The following is an 18,917-nucleotide window of genomic DNA, read 5'->3' as shown; positions in this document are numbered from 1 at the left end:
CTGCCACACCACCTAGCTGCCCCTAGAAAAGGGAGGAAGTTTTAAAAAGGAAGGACACCTAGTGTGGCAGAAATCAGGTTTGAAGTCAATGTTGCACCTGATGCTCCAAGAACTATGAAGTGATCTTCACAACTCCAATCCAGAGACAAGGGCCCATTTTACAGCAATGCTCCATTTGGACACAAACTTGGTGAAACTGATATTATATACAAACTAAGCTGTACCTACTTTCTTCAGGGATCAAGATGGTGTAGATTCCCTCCCCTTACCAAACTATTGAGAGAAATATTTGTATTTCATTTTGCTATATCTCTGAAGCAAATACTTGTCAAAGCTACTTGGTATTGAGTTTAAATAGAACTGGAACACTAGTTCCAAGGCCCAAATGTTGGGGGTGGAAGGCACAGTGGTCAGAGACTCAAACCAATATCAGTAGAGCAAAGACACAGCTCAACTCCTCAAACTAGAAGGCTGACAGAGACACGTAGCAACCTGGCTCTAGTACAGTAGATCGGCACATATACCCTAGTCAGAGTTAAAAATGACTTTATTTACAAAGGATCATAGAGTTTAAGGAAAGGTAACAGAAGACAAATCACACCGGGATATTTCTTGCTATGCTTTTAGACGTCTGATTCAAGTAAGAAAGAGCATTTGAAAGACAGATTTTTACATATATGTATATACATGTATATACATACACACGTGTTCTGTGTATAAACACACGTGTATGTACATATTCATACATTTCTAGATATAAATAGATGCCTTGCAGATGCCAAGCATCAGCTTTCTAGCACAGAATCGCTGGCTCACTTTGAAGATCAGTTGTCACCCTCATATTGCCAAGAAGAGCAGAGTCAGATGACTTGAGGCAGAATACTAACCTTAAGCCTGGCTGGACCAATTACTGCCCCAGGTCCGAGAATAAGAAGTCACAAAGACACCATCAAATGCCTTTCTTAATTGGGGAAAGCACAGGGATTTCACACTATGGTATTTTTCTCCAAATTTCAATATTCCATTGACATCCTTGTGAAAGGGGACAAGAGCCAGGACTGAGAAGTCTGGGAGCTCGGCAGTGGTTGGAGCCCACGGTTGTACAGGAACAGACTTGACTCTTCACTGGTGGATAAGAGTCCACAGATAACCTGTCACCCAGGTTCTGCCAATGAATCAAAATCAGATGGAAAGTAGCCAGGGACATCAGAGAAAAGAGAAAGCCAAAGGCTCTAGTTATACAGGAACCTTGAACTTGAAGCAAACTGGTGATTATACTCAGGGGGATAGGAGGAGAATTGGGAAGGCTTACCTTCCCCTGGGGCTTGTAGAGAGGTGGGAAACTGAGATGCTGGGCTGGGCCAGTAGTCTGGCATTACAATATAACTAGAAGGGGCATTTCCAAAACCATAAAACATCAGAGCTGGAAACAACCGTGGAATGTCGAACCCAATCAATACATTGAGCCAGAATAAGAGACATGGAGTGTTTGAGTTTCATAGGACCTCATCACAGACTATGAAAAAGGCAGCTGGGCAGGATAGTCAGTGGTGGAATCAACTGAAACTCAATAAATCCTAAGTCCAAGTCTGGCTTTAGCTACTTAGTAAACTGTGTGAACCTCAGCAAAGTTAGCCTCTAGCTGCCTCAGTTTTCTCATCTGAAAGTCAGAGGTGATAATAGTGTTTATCTCTGAAGAATGTTGTGAGAATCAAATGATATGATATTTGAAGTATTTTGCACTATGCAAATATTAGCTATCATTATTAATATTATCATTGGCTGGAACCTTAAAAACCAAAAATTTGTTAAATGAGAATCATATAAAATAAATAAGGTATTTTGCAAACTTTTAAAACATGATTAAATTCATTAACATTATTATTGTTGTTGCTGCTGCTGCTGCTGTTACTGCTGTTGTTAAGGAACTGCTTATCAAATTTGTGATTTACCCAAATCTAAATAGCATTACCAATGTACTCGATGACAATCAGGATCTGAAAAGATCTAGTCAGTTTAGTAAGTATAGTCCAAGGTTAAAATCTGGCCCAGTGAAGTTTTCTGACTCATTCTTAATTCATATCTATAAAGAGAATGGGCCATATTTGGCTCACGGGTCATAATTTGCTAACGCTTGGATTCTATAGCATCAGGCTGAATCTAATAAAAGGAAGTTAGATAAAGATGAATAAAATCTTACAGATTTGTAAAGAAGTACAAAATAAGGAGACATGCTTAAATAGCAATTCATTTGGAAAAAAAATCTTAGGTTTGTGTTTACTTGAAAACTGAACGTTACTCAGCAGCCTAACCCTCCCGACTCTCCCTCAAAAAATATAGTTTATACAACATTTTAAATTTTACAACACTTTTTTTCAAATATTATTTGCTTTGAATCTCACAATTACCTAGATGCTATTATCCCCATTTTATAGATGAGAAAAATGAGGCAGAAAGAGATTAAGTGACTTGTGATAGATCATAAAGGTAATAGGTATCTGAGGTTGGACTTGTTGACTCCAGTCCCAGAGTTCTAGCCATTGAACCATCTATTTGTCTCTACTATTTTCTTGAGTTGCAGCAAGAAAGTCATGACTTCCTGTAATATGGAGATGATTATCTGTTAAAACTTTGTGTTTAGTTCTGAGAACCAGATTTTAGAAGGAAGATTTATAAATTATTAAGCATCCAGAGAAGTGCCACCAGGTTGTGAATGATCTCGAATCCATCTCATATAAGGATTCATTGAAGTAGGAATGTTTGACCTGGAGAAGAGAAGTCAAACATAGTTCATGGTAGCCACCTCTAAGTATTTAAAGGGCAGCTGTGTCAAAGGGGAATTGGACTGCTTCCATTTGTCCCAGAGAACCAGAAACAAGGTGGAAGTTGCCAAAATTCTGATTTAAGCATGGCATTTAGGGAAATTTCCCAACATTAGAATAATCCAAAGGTGGAATAGGCTGCCTCAAGAAGTGCTGGGATTTCCTGTACTTGGAAGAAGCTCAATGAAAACATGTTGGGTATACTCAAATGAACTGAACTGAATATTCATTTGATTGTGAGTAGACTAGCTATCAGTTCCTTTCCACTCTAAAAATTCTGATTCTATGAAAAGTATAGGAGACTTGGTCAATATACATCCAGACCATAAATGGTAACAAGCAATTTTTATAACTAATTTCTGATAGCCGTTTTTCTTGTTATCATTTTGTCTTACAAAAGCTGAAGTCAAACTGGAAAAAAAGGCTACTTATTTTCTTTGTTTTATATAGTTTAATATATTTAAATAGTACTAGTTTTGGTTTCATCTCAATTTAGCTTCTGGTTATTATTCACATTGCTTGTTGAACTTTTATTAGAGTATTATTAATTAATAAATTAATATTTTAAATCAATATTTAATTTTTCCTTTGCTTTCTCTTCCTTGAACTCCTTGTAAGCATTCCAAAAGTGGTTCTTTTAGTAACATTTTGGCTATTAAGAAGTTCTCGAAATGGGAAAAGGACAGAATGTGCTGTGTGTATAAATGACAGCCTGATTTCAGCCAAGGGTTGTACCAAGGCATTCAGCAAGTTTTCCCACACTGCTTCTGCCATGCAAATAAATTCTGCCCTATAACACAACTACAATCCCTGCCCAAACACCATTTTGGCTAAAAGTTATTAACAGCTAAGGGACCAAGAAAACATATGACTAAATGGACCATTCAGTTGGTTTTCTTTTATGATCATAATTAAAACAGCTTGCTATTTTTTCCTAGTATTGAGGGAAAAAAAGGATAAATAAAACATTAGAGGTGAATAGAGCTTTAGAATATTGAATGTTAGAACTAGACAGGGTCCAGAGCTGGAAGGAAAATTTCATGAAAATCAATTTCAAGTGTGTATTAAGAAGTTAGAGACAAGAATAAATATATAATTGGGACTGGGATAAGAGAAAGTAGACATGGGAGTTCCATGTCCACATTGAGATATACTAGGGGAAGAAGCCAGCTCAGTTCAATTGAACAAATATTCAGCAGTAGAGAATACAAAAGCAAAACTGAAAGCAGTCCAACCCTTCAAGGGGCTGAAGGTTGCAATATTGGCACAGAGAGTGAGTACAATTAGAAGGATCTGGCAGGACTTCTTGATGGAGATGACAAACAAATTGAGCTTTCAAATTCGAGTTTTATGTAGCAGAGTTGAAGAGGGAATCCATTCTAGCTCTATGGCACCGCCAAGGGAAAGACAAAAAGTTTGGAGACAGAATTCCTAGCTCAATAAGCAGCAAGCAGACCAGCTTAAGGACTTTGTGGAGAACAGGAGAAGAGATGGGAATATGAAAGGTGACCTTTTCAAATATACTTTCAATCATATTAAATACAGGACAAGAATGCGATACAGTGGAAATAACACTCAGATCCTTCTTCCTATTAATCTTTATTCCAACTTGTACTAGACTGTCTAATATAATCTATCCAGCAGGCAAGCTTGTAGCTTGAAAATACATCAATTTTTATATGGTCTGGGACTTATATTAATTTATTTATATTAATTTTTAATTTCCCCTCACTACTATGCGATCTAGATAGGACAAGGATGATTATCTCCATTTCTTGGCTGAGTAGATACAATAAGACTTATATATGATGTGATTTGCCCAGGGTCACAGAGATATTTAATACCAGGACTACAAATGAGATATGCTGACTTTTCAGTGCAAGATATGCTGACTTTTTAATGATCTTTGACATAACTCAAAGAAGATAAGGAAATGAATACTTGAGAAATGCTTTAGAAAAGTTAGATATGATAGACCTTAGGAGAAAAGTAAATGGGAATAGAAAAGAGTATAATATTTTCTCTGCTATCCCCCATGGCACCTTCATAAAAACTGACTATGTAAGAGTGTATAAAAACTTTCAACAAAATGTAAAAAGATAGTAATATTACACATACCTTCTTTAAGCTGCAATAAAACAATAATTACATCCAATAAAGGGCAGTAGAAATATGGATTAAAAAACTAATTAGAAACAAAATAATCTAACCCCAAAGAATGAGTTGAAGAACAAATGACAGAAATAATAATTGGATTAAATAGAATGAAAACAATGAGACAACATACCAAAATATATGAGATGTAGCCAAATTAGTACATTGGGGAAATTGTATATCCCTGATATATAATAAATTGGATGTGCAACTAAGAAAACTAGAAAAGGCATGAATCAAAAAACGCCAATTAAATACCAAAAAGGAAATCCTAAAAATCAAAAGAGAAATTAAAAAATCTGAAAGTTAAAAAAAAATTAACTTTCAACTAATAAAATTAGGAGCTGGATTTACAAAGAAAAAAATAACAAAAAAAAAATAAACGATTGTATTAATATATGCAGAAAAGGCCTTTAACAAAATATAACATCCACTCCTATTAAAAACACTAGGAAACATAGGAATCAATGGGGTCTCTCTTAAAATGATAATTAACATTTATCTAAAACCATCAGCAAGCATTGTTTGCAATGAGAATAAGCTAGAAGCCTTCCCAATACTATGAGGGGTGAAGCAGGGATACCCATTATCACCATTATTATTCAATATTATACTACAAGCTTTAGCAAAAAAAGAAAAAGAAGTTGGAGAAATTACACTAAGAAATGAAAAAAGTTTAACTATTATTCTCTGCAAATGACATGATATACTTAGAGAACCCTAAAGAATCAACTAAAAAACTAATTGAAAGAATTAAGAATTTTAACAAAGTTGCAGGATAAATAAACCCATGGAAGTCAGCCTTTCTGTATACTACCAACAAACCCCAGCAGGAAGAGGTAGAAAGAAAAATTTCTTTTAAAATAGCTGTATATAACATAAACTATTTTAAGTAAACTTCCTAAGACAAACACAGAAATTTTATGATAATTACAAGAAAATTTTCATAAAAATACAAATCTAAACAATTAGAGAAGTAATAATTGCTACTGCATAGGCAAAACTGACAGTTAAAAAATACAATTCTATATAAATGACATTACTTATTCAGTGCTGCACTAGGCAAACTACCACAAAATTACTTTATATAGCTAAAAAAAAAAAAATCAGCAAAATTCATCTGGTAAAACAATATCAGAGATATAATGGAGCAAAAGGTGAAGGAAGGCATATTTGGGGGGAGGAGGGAGGAGAGAAGGTTAGGGTTGTTATGGCCATGGAACTAGAAAGTCACAAGTGGATCCAAAGTTTCAAGCCTGGGTAAGTTGGAAAATTGAAGGCATCAAACATGTATCATGCTCCTGCTATGTGTTGAGAAATAGCACTAATTTTGAATCACTAACAAAACCATAACAAACTCTGGACACAATGTCAGTATTTCAGACCAAGGTAAGATACAAATGTAGCTAAAACTAGGGAGACTGGATATAGAGGAAAGAAAAATGAACTGGGAACATGGAAACCTAGCTTCTAGTGCTGAATTTTCCTGTAATTCAGCTCATTTTTTTTAAAGCTAGTTTTCCCACCAAGTAAAGCCCTGTGCTAGTAATGTGGGTACTTTTGAGGGGTACATTATTTACTTAGTCTAGTTTTCGGTTTCCTCATTTGTAAACAGAGCTAAGGGACACCACTCTGAACAGAATGTGGATCTAAAGTCTTTCTAGGTTCAAATCTGGACTCATATTTATAAAACATGGGGGAATATAAAAATATGGGGGAACATAAAAATGTGGGAGAATATAAAAATGTGGCAGAATATAAAAATGTGGGGGAATATTAAAATATGGTGGAATATTAAAATATGGGGGAAGGGAGAGAAAAAAAATTTTGAACACAGGATTTTCTAAAGGAGAATGTTGAAAATTATCTACGCATATGTTTTGAAAATAAAAAGCCTTAATTTTAAAATTAATTGATTAGCTAAAGAAGGAACACTGAATTTTTACATTTATGAATAACAAAAGACATACATGGAAGTATGGCAAAAACAATGAGTAACCAGTAGCAGTTTTGGAAGCAGAGAATTATGTGACAAAGACTCTGAAGGCTTATTCATGCCAGGGTAACATGAGGTTGACTTCTGTTTAATAAGCATAGATTAAGCATCTACCGGGTACAGTACTGTTCTATGTCCCAGTGATAGATACAGATATAAATGGATAGATATTGATTCACACACATACATACATACTCTGCCCTGGAGGGACAGAGTGGTTCTGAGGGACAGAAATGAGGAAGGAGAGTGTCCCAGGTATGGGAGACTGCTTGTGCAAATGCAAAGGTGGGAGGCAGAATATTCTCTGTGGCAGAACAGCTCGTAGGCTCGTTTGGTAGGAGGGTTAAGGGAGTGAAGGGCAGTAATCTGAAGGCAGTCTGGAAAGAGAGACTGGCTAGAACTAGAAAATAATGAAGGAATGAATGGATACTAGAAGTTAATCAAGCCCTAGCTCTGTATAACTACAGAGCAATCACATTGTTTATAGGAGACAGCAGTCACCAATTCTAGTCTTCCTCTCCAATATATGCTAAGGAATGATTAATTCATCTCTTAGGAGCAGGGTGACCAATCTGCTATTACACAACCTGGGATGGAGCTTCAATTCTTCCACTATTCCTCTCTTCCCCCCTTTTTCCCTATTTTCCCCACACTCCCCCCAATTTCCCCTTTTTCTTCTCCCCCCCACAGGTAAATGCTGAACCCTCATTTTTTGTGAAAGGCACATCCACTCTAGCCGTCCGTTCTCCATCTGCTCTGCCTCCGTGACCACCCCCCCTACCCTTGGCACTGTCCTTTGACCTAAGGGGGCAATCTGAGTTCCTCAGGGCTTAGTCATAAACTTGACAGTAAAGCCTTTGGGCCTGAGCCTTTCCATCCATCTACAGCCTCTTTCTTTATATGTTTTCTCTCCCAATTAAATGTGTTAGTCCCTTGAGAGCAGAGACTGTCTTGCTTTTTCCAATTGTACCCCTTGCACTTAGCACAATGGCACATAGTGGGCGCTTAATAAGTTTTTCCCTTCATTTCTTCAGAGGAACGGTAGTAAAATAATATACGTGGCAAGGTTCCCTCTCCCAGAAGCAGCATCTTATATTCTACTTCCTGGAACTTGCTTATCAAAGTTAAGCAAGGGCAGTGTTACAGAAGGCACACTTCCTCTGTCTGTTACCAAGTGTGAGCACTAGAAAGGAGACTCCACACATTGGTTTCGACACTCAGGGTCTCTAAAGCATTGCTCTTCATTCCCGGCCAGCAGCTTACCACATCATCAGGAATGGCCGACGACCCGTATGTCCGTTACTGGGCTCTGGGCCGATTCTGACCGCAACAACGTCTGCTCAAGCATCCCTCTCCCAGGAACTAAAGGACTGCTTCCTCTCAGCCTTACAGAAAGACGGACGCTTCTTTTGGATTCCTGCTCTTCTTCAATGTCTGGTGGAGGTGGCAACTCTTCCACAAAGGGCCTTCATCTACCCGCTTAGATTCCCATGATTTTTCCTCAAATTTTGACAACTCCATGAAAACATCTCCTTTGCACTTGAGGATAATTTACTTTGTTTTTGTAATTATTTCCTGTACAATTCCAGCTGTTTTTGGCATGCAATAAGCCTCTCCAGGGCAGAACACAATTTTCACCTGTCTTTTTGCTACAGAGCCTAGTTTAATGTACATTTAGAGAAAGAACTCAAATAAACATCACTGGCCCCAGTAAAATGCCTCCAGTCTCTCCTGTTCCCAATCATCCTCGTACACTGCTGCACAAGCAATCTTGCTAACAACCATGCTGACAAGATCACTCTGCTCCTCAAACACTTTCTATGGTCCCTACTGCTTCATAACACATCAGCCTCTCATTCGACATCTTGAGAATCTGTCTGAAATATACTACTCTCTGTGGGCAGTGAAGTAGCACCATAATGCATAGTGGTGGGCCTAGGTCAGGAGACTCATCTTTCTAAGGTCAAATCCAGCCTCAGATACTTACTAGCTCAGTCTCCTCATCTGTAAAATGAACTGAAGGAAGAAATGACATCTTTGCCAGGAAAACTCCAAATGGGATCACAAAGAGTCAGATAAAACTGTAAAAAAAAAAAAAAATGATCGAAAAAACAACAACACTATTTTAGCCTTATTCCTCCTCACCCCCAAAACTAGAGTAGTCACTATCACTCATTCACACTCTGCCGTCTCTTATATCTGTCTCTTTGATCACACTGTCTTAACCCTACCTCCTCCACCATCATTGCCACAACTATGCCATCCACTGCTTGGAATGAATTCCCTGCCATCTAAACTTTTGGAGATCCTTCTTTCCTGCAGGCCTCCATTGTGATAGCATTTCCTCCATGAAGCCTTCCCCCATATACCCTTTGTCGCTCTCACCTCTTACTCTCTCACTCATACAAAATTCATCACTCTCTCTTTAAATGTGCATTCCCAAATCTCCCTTTTCCACTTGTCCCTCTTCTTTGTACGAGAATTATTTAGATACCTAAGTAAATGCATAATTCTTCTTCCTGTCGCTATCACCACCACCAATCAGCTAGCCAGCTCTTTCAGAGTCTGTGTCAGATCTAATCTTTCTCCTCAATCCTTAGCAGGACTTTTTATACTCAGAAGATACTAAAGAAATGTCTGTGGTCTGAATGAACTGTCCCCTCAGCATGTCATCAAATGTGCTCAGTTCCAGAGTTCTTAAAAAGCTTTCAGAAAAAGGCAAAACACAACCTGAACCCCACAAACACCAACTAAGTACTCATCCTTCTTCTGAAAAATAGGATTGCTGATAAAAATTCATCCTTCAAAATACACAGCATTGCTGGCCAATCTTTCTGTGATACAGCCATATTTTAGCACTTCCCAAAGGAACACTGGGACATGTTCTAGTGACCATTTTTGTCTATGCAATCGTCACTCTTTATTTCCATTTATAAAATTTACCCAGGCCTGAACATCCAGCAGATCAAATTCTCTGAAACTCTGCTACTGTTCTACCATACCAGTATCGAGAATTTCAAAAGAGACTTCGGAAACTTGTCCAATTGCCTCATTTTACAGATGAGGAAACTGAGGCTCAAAGAATGAAAAGTGATTTGTCCAAGATCTCACAATGAGTAAAAAAAGTGACATTTGAACCTTTATCTCCTGACCCCACAGCTGATGCTCTTTATCTACTCCACATTGTCTCTAAATGGGCAGCATTTTGGTGCCCCAGGCAGTTCATTTCCTTCAGAACAAACTGAATGTGTAACTATGTATCTGTGTGTGCATGTGTGTATCTGTGTGTCTGACTGTGCATGTATCTGTGTGTGCATGTGTGTCTGTATGTGCATGTATGTGTGTGAAACAGACTTCTCTTACCCCTCTATTTCCCCTCTCTTCATCCATGTGCACAGGCAGCCTACGTTCACGTGGAAAGGCCTCCACGTCCCACAGCCGAGTGAGTCAGACGTCTACGCAAATGAGAGCAGGAGCAAGCCAGTCACATTGCCGCTTCATCTCAACCACATCCTTTTTGCACAACTGACTGAGGGGCACACAGAGGTTTCTAGCATGTGCCTGCACACAGCCCTAAGGGACTATCCTTTCCCTCCTCCTTCTTTCCAGGGGCTCTTAGGGACCAAGGACATTGGGGGTAGAAATAGGTCCCTGGATCTTTCTTACTAAAGACACCAAAAGGCTAGTGATCCCTTAGGCAGAGTTGTATGGTCCAGAGCAAGCAGCGTGAATCATGGGGGAGGGAGAGATCACCACCCTGACAGGGAGACAGGGCTTCAGCTGGGAGACTGCCAAGTGGGAGGAAGAAACGGGAAAAGATAGGGGAGATAAGAGACGCCCTTTTAACCTCACACCGTCTTGAGTTAAAAAAAAAAAAAAAAAAAAAAACTTTATAAATATTACCTCATGTGATCCTCCCAACCCTGAAATCTAGGGGCTTTTTTATAGACCAGGAAATTAAGACAGAAGTAGATTTCTCCATGGTTCGTGCAAGTTTCTTGTCACATTGATATTTCTGTTGTATAGGACCCTTCATCACACTCCATGGGGTTTTCTCGCAAAGATAGTGGAGAGGTCAGGCTTTTCCTTCTCCAGTAAATTAAGGCAGAGTATAAGTGACTTATCTAGGGTCACACAGCTAGTCAATGTTTCAGGTCATATTTGACCTCGGGTCTTCCCAATTCCAGATTCAGGGTTCTATCCACAGAGATGCATCACTGCTGCCAGGGCAGAGATTAAGTGACTTGTCCACTATCATATAGCTAATAAGTGCCTAAGGCTGGATATGAACTCGGGTTTTCCTGATTCTGGGTCCTTTGCTATCCACTGAGCCACTGCTAGGCTGAGGTCAAAGTTCACCTAAACCTAACTCTGGTAACTTCCTCTTTTAACTATTCTTGCAAAGAAGGGGAAAAGCTATTGTTTTTAGACTTCTGATGGACTACATGCGGATGCTACCATGGATATCTAAAGTTAATTCCCTCTTCAGTTATGTTGCCCCTACCAGATTTATATTTAGATTTTTTTCTTAAGATTTAATAATATATTTAATATTTTATTTATCACCAAGTACATGTAAAATACTTTTTAACATTCCGAGTTCCCTAGTCTCTCCTTCCCTCATGTCCTCTCCCCTCAAGGCAAGAAATTTGATACAGGTGGTACACATGCAGTCATGTAAAACATACTTCCATTTTTGTTATGAATGCTCTTCAGGGAACTTCCTTTTCCATTTGGCCAATTCTGCTTTTTAAGGAGTTTTTCCACAGGATTTTTCTGTCTTTTTTGCCATTAGACTTTTTCTGATTTTTAAAGTGCTATTTTTTCCAGGTATGTGTATGTGTGTTGACTTTTTTCTTTATTTTCTTTATTAATTATTTTCTTGCATCACTCATTTATGTTCCCAGTTTTTTCCGTACCTTTCCCATTTGATTTTTTAAAAAATTTTGAGTTCCAAAAGGTTATCAAACTGTGTATACCCTTTGATCCAGCAGTGCTGTTACACAGCTTATATCCCAAAAGAGATTTTAAAGAAGGGAAAGAGACCTGTATGTGCCAAAATGTTTGTGGCAGCACTGTTTGTAGTAGCTAGAAGCTGGAAAATGAATGGATACCCTTAAATTGAAGAATGGTTGGGTAAATTGTGGAATATGAATGTTATGGAATATTATTGTTCTATAAGAAATGACCAGCAGGATGAATACAAAGAGGCCTGGAGAGATTTACATGAACTCATGCTGAGTGCATTGCACATGGCAACAACAATACTATATGAGGGTCAATTCTGATGGAAGTGGCTATCTTCAACAATAAGAGGATCCAAATCAGTTCCGACTGATCAGTGATGAACAGAAAGTGATGAAAAGAACTATGGGAAATGAGTAGACCACCACATAGCATTTCCACTCCTGTTGTCTGCTTACATTTTTGTTTTCCTTCTCAGGTTATTTTTACTTTTTTTTCTAAATCTGATCTTCTTTTGTGAAACAAGAGAACTGTATAAATATGTATACATATATTGTATTTAACATATACTTTGACATATTTAACATATATGGGACTATCTGCCATCTAGGGGAGGGGGTGGGAGGAAGGAGGGGAAAAGTTGGAACAGAAGGTTTTGCAAGGGTTGATCTGGAAAAATACCCACGCATATGTTCTGTAAATAAAAAGCTATAATAATAATAAAAGAAAAAAAATTGAGCTCTTTCAGGAATTTTCTTTGGGGGTTAAAGCCAATCCGCATTTTTCTTTGAGGTTCTAGATTTAACAATTTTTGACCTGTCATCTTCAAGACAAGTGCAACAGAGCTAAATTTTTTCTTTCTTTATTAGTATTAAGACTTCACCAGCTGTCATATTCAGGAAACATTCTTAATTTCCTATTGTGAATTTTAACTTGTGGCCATTTCGACAAGGCTGGGCTCAGGACAGAGTTTGAATTAGAAGGTGCCTCAGAGTTTCTCCAGGCATGATGTTCTTAACCTAAGATCCAGGGATCCCCAAGCAGACCATGGATAGATTTCAAGATGGTCTGTGAACTTGGCTGGAAAAAAAATACCCCTTTATTTTCAGCACCTTTTGGTTGTCTTAATAATTCTTATCTATTATTTCCTTTTTGGTACCTTCAGACATGCCCAAGTCTCACTCTTTCTCAACAGTTCTTATTCTCATCATCCTCTCATGATCTCTTCCTACAGCTTTCCTTGACCCCAGCAGCTTCATAATAGCTCTAAGATAAACTAAAAACCTTTCTGCTTGGCTTTCAAAAAGCTGTATAACCTGCCTTAATCTCTCTTTCCAGACACTTTGGACACTATTTCTCCTTTCTTCATTTTGTCTCTTTATATCTCATTTTATCTCTGTGCTCATGCATTCATTACCCAACTTGAGGTCTTAGCACTGACCCTCCTCAAAATCCAGAATTTACTCCCTCCTTACTCGCACCTCAGAGTATCTCTTCCTTTCAAACACAGCTGACGTATTATCTTACACATACATGAAGTCTTTCCTGACAAGTGTATTTATATATAAATTTGTGTAAAATATGTATGCATTTATACATATGTATCTATGTATCTACACAGGATAGTAAGAGAGAAAGGTACATGTTATACACCCTTGTCTCCTCCATTAGAATGTTAGATCATCTCCTGCTCTGTACTTGAATCCACATTGTCCAGCCCACCAATAGCCACAGAACAAAGATTTTTCAAATGCCTATTTGTTGATATGAGGAGACACCAACATTTTTTTTCTTTTTTCTGATAAAATGTTAACGGGACTCTTGTTTTGAAGAGAGCCCGGTTGTATAGGATTTTTAAAACTATGCAGAAATGGCTGATATTTTATCCTACAAGCAACAAGGAATAACTGCATTTAAATAATCCTCTTCAAAATATGAAGCAGTCCCTCTTCACTACCTAACTCTTGGCTTGCTTAGAAAGACCTTTTGCACAATCAGAACCTACAGTCCCAGTGGTATTCTCACAAAGGCAGAACTAGTGGACTTTGAATGAACACAGTCTATTAAAGTCTCCCTCTGAAGCCCCACTTTGGCCACAGACTCGACCCTGGATTTCCAAAAGCTCTGCTAGGAGGGTGCAATTTCTTGTAGCCTCTCCCAAGTTGGAAGGGATTCCTGTACAAATTCAATAAAATACTCAGAGAATTGACTTAGCTAAGTGACCATGTGTGTATGTATGTGTGTACATGTACACAATGCATTTGTGTGCATGCACATGTATTACCCAAAGTCTGGCTATGAGGCTATGTTTTTTTTTTTTTTTTCATTTTGTTTTTAGCGACCGCAACTCATGAAAATGACTTACTAAAGTGTAGTAGGGCCAAAATCTGCATCAGTGAAGGGAGTAAGGACACTAAGGAAGCCAAGGATCCTGTCTTTCATGTATCTAGATAAGAAGTTCTCTAGAGGGGGAAAATTGTAGGTCTTATCAAGTATGTTGCTGGGGCCTTACAAGTTCAATATCGGCAAATTAGAGAAGGTACAAAAACCATAAGCTCCCATAAAAGCTAATAACATCATGGAGCTGAAAGATTTGGGAGGAAAAAGGTCTTTGTGTCAATAATTCTGCATTTGACAGATTAGCCAAAGCCCTGAAGTATCTAATGCTTTTTAAAAAAATAAATAAATAAGATATCTGGTGTGCCGGAGGAAAATGGGCCAGAGACTGAAAGGCACCAGGGTTTCTCAATGGAAAAAAACAATGACTGTCTGGGTTTGTTACGTCCTTTGTGCCCTGCCATCTAATGACCGGCCTGATGTGGAGCTTCAAACTCGGCTGATAAATATTATTTAAGCATTTACTATACTCCAATGAACAGTAGGCACTGAGGGTTCAGAATTAAAGTTCAAACTTACATTAAAATTATATAAATAGTCCCTATTCCTGAAGAGCTTATACTCTATTGAGGGAGAAAAAATAAATACCTGAACAAATACAAAGCAATCAAAGGTACTTGAGGGGAAAGCCAGAGGGACCAGGAAATGCTTCATGTAGAAGGCAACATTTGGCCTGAGCTTGGAAAGAAATGTGGGATTTTAAGGGGACAAGCTGGGAAGTGGAGAGAGGGGTTGGGAGAACAGTCAGCCATTAACATCTTAATATCTCAACTAAACCTGGAGATGAACCTGAACTATAGCAATCTGTGACCAATAAGAGAAGAATTTGGAGGTGGTTCACAGTATTCAGTGAGAAGAGTGCTACAGCTGGTTCTTGGGAACCCACTTGGCCCCAATTTCATCAAATATAAAAAAGAGGCTTCCTGGGGCTCCAGAGACTTTGATATACTTGATAAGAGGGAGCATGTGTTATCATCATCACAACCCCGTGGTGAAGTGGTTCCCATGGCGGATGCCTTTCTACACCAGAGGAGAAGGTACCTATCCTGCTTAAACTACTCCAGGAAGTCAAGGAGGGAGACAATCCCTTCTCTTAAGAAGGAAGGGTAGAACCAAATTCAACTTTCCTTAAACATTTTTATCAAAAGCCAGGAGCTTCTTCTTTCTTTTTTTAAGAGAGAGAGAATGAAATGGGGAAGCTCCTTGTGCAGAAATTCCCTCCATTAAAGAAGATCCCGAAGTTTTCAGTTGCTTAAGCGCTTTCTTAGAGTGTTGTCAGGGACACAGAGAAGCTAGGGGATCTCCTGTGCCAGTCAGGGTCAAAAGTAGAGTTTAAAGTCGGGCTCTTTCTGACTACCGGACTGTGGCTTACATTATGAGGAAAATGTAAATAGAATACCTACCTGTAAGTGCTATTATAGTTGTTCAGTCCTCTTCAGTCATGTCCAACACTTCATTACCCCATTTGGTGTTTTTTTGGCAGAGATACTGAAGTGCTTTTTCCATTTCCTTTTCCAACTCACTTTACAGATGAGGAAACTGAGGCGAGCAGGGTTAAGTGACTTGCCCAGAATCACACAGCCAGTAAATGTCTTAAAGTCACATTTAAACCCAGGAAGATAAATGAGTCTGCCAGGCTCCCAGTCCTGTGCTCTAGTCATTGCACATCTAGTTGCTCCAAGTGTTAATAAAGCACTTTTTCAGTCACAAAAGCACCTGACATCCATTATCCCTTTGAAGCTATACAACACCCGGAGCAGCAAATAGCACAAGCACAGTCACCTGACTGAAACTGAATTGTTAGAACCTGTGGTTACTAAATGAAGCCGATACAATGAAAAGAGTGCTGGGTATGGAGGCAGGCCCAGCTAGTTATGGGGCTTTGGGGCAATTTGACGGAAGTAATTTGCACTTTGTGGACCTCAGTTTGCTGAGCTGTAAAAATGTGAACTGGACTGTATGATTTCTGAGGGTGCTGCCGACTCCAAATTACTCTGTCCCAGTCTACAAATAACAGTTTCCATAAACATGAGGAGCTCGCATCAATTCAAATTAAGCTTTCAGTTCTCCAGCCTAGATGATCTCCAGAATATAGAATCAGAAGCTCTTGGGAACAGAAATCGGGGAAGAAGAGAGGCGGAATATGCCTTAACACTCCTTAGCACTGAACAGCACCTATTCAAAAACGTTAACTGACCATTCCTAGATAGTGATACGATTCTAATTACTGACTTCACTTAAACACTTGCCAAACGACCATTTCTAGGCATGGTTAAAAATAAAGCAAAATAAATTCTCCCCTCCTGTTTTTGCTTTAAAAGAAGCAATGAAATATTGCCAAATAAATAGAGGGCCAACACTGAACCGGGGGAAAAAAAAAAAAAAAAACTGTGGTCAAGCCCTACCCTTTTCACATTCTGGATATCCATCTATGGACCGGTGACAACTTCTCAGTGCCCCAGAGATTTCCCAGGGCTATAAGTGATAGTAATAATAATCGTAATGGTGACAGTAATAGCAATGATAATGATGATGGAACTTACCTAGTCCCTTAAGGTTTATAAAACATTTCATAAATATTCTTTCATTTGATCCTCATATCAACATTTGGAGGGAGGTTATTATTATCTCCTTTGAACAGAATAGGAAACTGAGGCAGACAGAAGTTAATAATCTTGCTGATAATTATACTGCTGATAAGGGTTGGAGGGCAGATTTTAATGCTAATTCAAGTCCTGGCTTTACCCATTATTCCACCTAGCTGCCTGATCTCTGATATGACTTAGAAGGAGTTTCTATCCTGGAAATTCCCTATACTGAGGAAATCACAGTTCCAAAACCTTGAAAGAAAAAAAAAAAAAAAAAGAAAGAAAGAAATGTCCATCAAATGAAATGGGGACATGCCATTGTTTAGTTGTGTGCCCTCAGCAACTTTAAAAGCCAATTGCCAATTCTCAAAACTAGGGCTGAGGTGAAGAAGAAACCCTTCTCCAATAGCAAACAGCTCATATTTATGTGGTGCTTTAAGGTTTACAAAGTTCCTCCTTCCCAAAAGCCCAGTGAAGTAAATGGAGCAAATACCGATTCCGTTCCTTTCCAGAAGGAACAAAAAAAGAACATGGTTGACTGCTTCCTCAGAAGCACACATTTAGGTAATAGAGCCAAGGCCCAAACTCGGGCTTTCTCATTCCAACTCCAGTATAGGACACCATGACACAGTTCGAGCTGTCCAGTCCAAGCTACTTGGAGAGATGTCAGTTTGTGTCCCCCTCCTTGGGGGTCTTCCAGCACAGATTTGCTTCAACCATTTGGACTAGACTGCCTCTGAGAACCCTTCCAATTTCCAAAGTCTGTGACTATGGGAATATATGATTTCTGACCTCCTTTCCCCATCTGTGATTCAACAAGGTGCTTCCTACTGTCTTGGACTGCTCAGCTGATGGCTGAAATTTGTTAATTTGACAGACTGCATTCTGTCTAAGGGAAAAAAGACACCCAGCAGGAAATGATGGTCTAAGAACAACAAAAAGCTAAAGGGGAGGAGTGATATTATCTGACAAAAGGGGATAGGGACTGGGAAGGATAAAGGAGCTGAATAACTCTATGACAAATCTATCATTCTCCCGGTAGCCTGAATCATCTTTACGCAGCTATGTTCCAATTTTTCTGACAATAAGGAAGTCTCATGGATCTCAATACAGAACCAATGCGAATCCTTTGATTCAAATAGCCTGGGGCTGGAAATTACAGGGAAAATATAGGTTCTTCCCCAGTCAGACATCTAGAATGCTCCTTGGACAAGAGCCAATCAACTACAGTTAGTTGGTGACAAAAGGAGCATCAAGATGACACAACTAAAAAGGAAGAAAAAGGCATTAACTGCCAATGTAGAAAATGCCAAGTGTGAATCCGTTAAGGCAGAAAGTGAAAAAGCAATTGCGTGAGGTTGTATTTCTTTTCTTTTAAAGAAAATAGTGTTGGTGATGCAAGGAAGGTGATAACGCCAAGTTGTCAGGATTTAAGATCACACAGTCACAGGATCTATTAGCTGGAAGAGTACTCAGAGGAAACACCGGGCCACTATAACATATAACACAGGCCCCATAATACATCCAGCAATGATCCTGCTCCTGCTTGAAGACATCGTAGGAAGGGGAAACCAAGTCCTGCCTAGAAAGCCCTGGGACAGCTCTGACTGGAAGAGATTTCCCCTAATATCAAGCTTAACCCGGTCTCTTGCAACTTTACCCACTTGCGCCTAGTTCTGCCTTCCCAGGCCAAACTAAATAAGCCCCTTGTCTCCTCCTCTCTGTGAAAAGCCTTCAAATACTTGAACCCAGCCAAGGCCTTCTACTCTCCAGGCTGAACGTGGCCAGCTCTTTCATTAATGCTCCCATAACCACATACACAGAAAGCCCTTCACCGTTCCCGCCGCCCTCCTCTGTGGCACTCAGAGGCAGATGCAATATTCCCGAGGAGGTTTGAGAAGCCAGAGTACGGTGGGAGATCAACTCCCCGTTACTGGAGGCTCTGCCCCTCTCCTTGTGGCTCGAGATTATATTAGCGCTTTTGACTGACATCAC

At 39.0% G+C, this 18,917-nt stretch overlaps 1 protein-coding gene across 2 annotated transcripts in view; it reads right to left on the bottom strand.

Annotated features, from left to right (window-relative positions):
* The window catches only part of JAKMIP1 (janus kinase and microtubule interacting protein 1), a 209,735-nt gene that overhangs the window by 175,871 nt on the left and 14,947 nt on the right, over positions 1-18,917 (bottom strand). Inside the window, exon 1 of one of the 2 annotated variants that reach the window (XM_031942708.1) lies at positions 10,336-10,437. The exons of the other annotated variant lie outside the window; for it this stretch is intronic. The gene's annotated coding sequence lies outside the window, so the exon portion shown is untranslated. Of the gene's footprint in view, positions 1-10,335; positions 10,438-18,917 lie in introns of those variants that run through there. 2 annotated transcript variants of the gene reach the window in all.

This window comes from Sarcophilus harrisii, chromosome 6 (assembly GCF_902635505.1).
Source record: "Sarcophilus harrisii chromosome 6, mSarHar1.11, whole genome shotgun sequence".
NCBI lineage: Eukaryota > Metazoa > Chordata > Mammalia > Dasyuromorphia > Dasyuridae > Sarcophilus > Sarcophilus harrisii.
This window is presented reverse-complemented; position numbering and strand designations above follow the sequence as displayed.